General features: G+C 46.1%; 1 protein-coding gene across 1 annotated transcript in view; it reads right to left on the bottom strand.

The window, feature by feature from the left end:
• The window catches only part of ZADH2 (zinc binding alcohol dehydrogenase domain containing 2), an 11,543-nt gene that overhangs the window by 3,642 nt on the left and 6,935 nt on the right, over nucleotides 1-966 (bottom strand). The gene's annotated exons all lie outside the window — the stretch shown is intronic.

Genomic DNA, 966 nt, shown 5'->3' with positions numbered 1-966 from the left:
GCAGGGGATGCGGACTCTCTGCGGGGCCGGCCACCACCTGCCCTCCGCACACTCACCCGTGTGCGCACACACACACACACACACACAGACACGCACAGACACGCGTGTTCGCACACCCGCTCCCTCCCCCGTCTCTGCGGGGCGGCCGTGCCACGGGAAATGATCCTCCCTGGGCTTCTGGGTTCATCACTATTAATCAGCGCAGCCTGCTGTCTAGCCCTCCCCCCCTATTTTTTTTAAACCTCCTTTTTATTGTGTGCAAACTCAAAACTCCTGGTCGCGTTGTACGGGCTTCTTCCCCCCCCCCCTTTTTTTTTAACAAGATTGTTTAGTCTTAGATTCCTTGCACATTAAAACGATCATACGCACCGTCTGGATTAAAACATAGTGTCTAATTTGCCTTGTCATTCCAGCTGACAAAAGTGAGGTGGTAGGATGTGTGTGCAGTTTCACAGATTATTTTGCTATTAAAAGTAGGAAAAGGTACGAATTACAGGTTGAAGACCAGTTTACTAACTTCTGAGACTGACGAAAGTAGAGAGCACAGAAGAAACAATTACTTGGGGCGCTTGTGGGTTGTAAGACACCTTCCAGATCTTTTACGTTGCCTTCATTCACTTTCTTACTTTAAATCTGTGCTTTAATTTAGAAGTTACTATTTGAGTTTTGCCCCTTTCATTTCAAGATGCAAACCTGAGGCAGGGTGTGAAAAAAGCCTGAGATTGGCTTTTCTCGAAATAATTATGCACACTGAGTCACCCGTTTTATTTATACTCAACAGTGTTGAAACCCCTCGCACTGTTTATTATAGAAAACAGGAGGACACTGCCGGGGGAAGAAATGCTGTTTTGTGTACCACAACAAAGAGTGAGACACCGAAAACCAGCATCACAGCCTTAAACACAGACAAAACAAAGTCATCCAAACCAGCACTGCGCAAGAAAAACATTATTTAGACCAAACACC

The sequence above is a fragment of the Geospiza fortis genome, unplaced genomic scaffold (assembly GCF_000277835.1).
Source record: "Geospiza fortis unplaced genomic scaffold, GeoFor_1.0 scaffold206, whole genome shotgun sequence".
Classification (NCBI taxonomy): Eukaryota; Metazoa; Chordata; class Aves; order Passeriformes; family Thraupidae; genus Geospiza; species Geospiza fortis.
The sequence above is the reverse complement of the archived record's forward strand: the minus strand, read 5'-3'. Positions and strand labels throughout refer to the sequence as shown.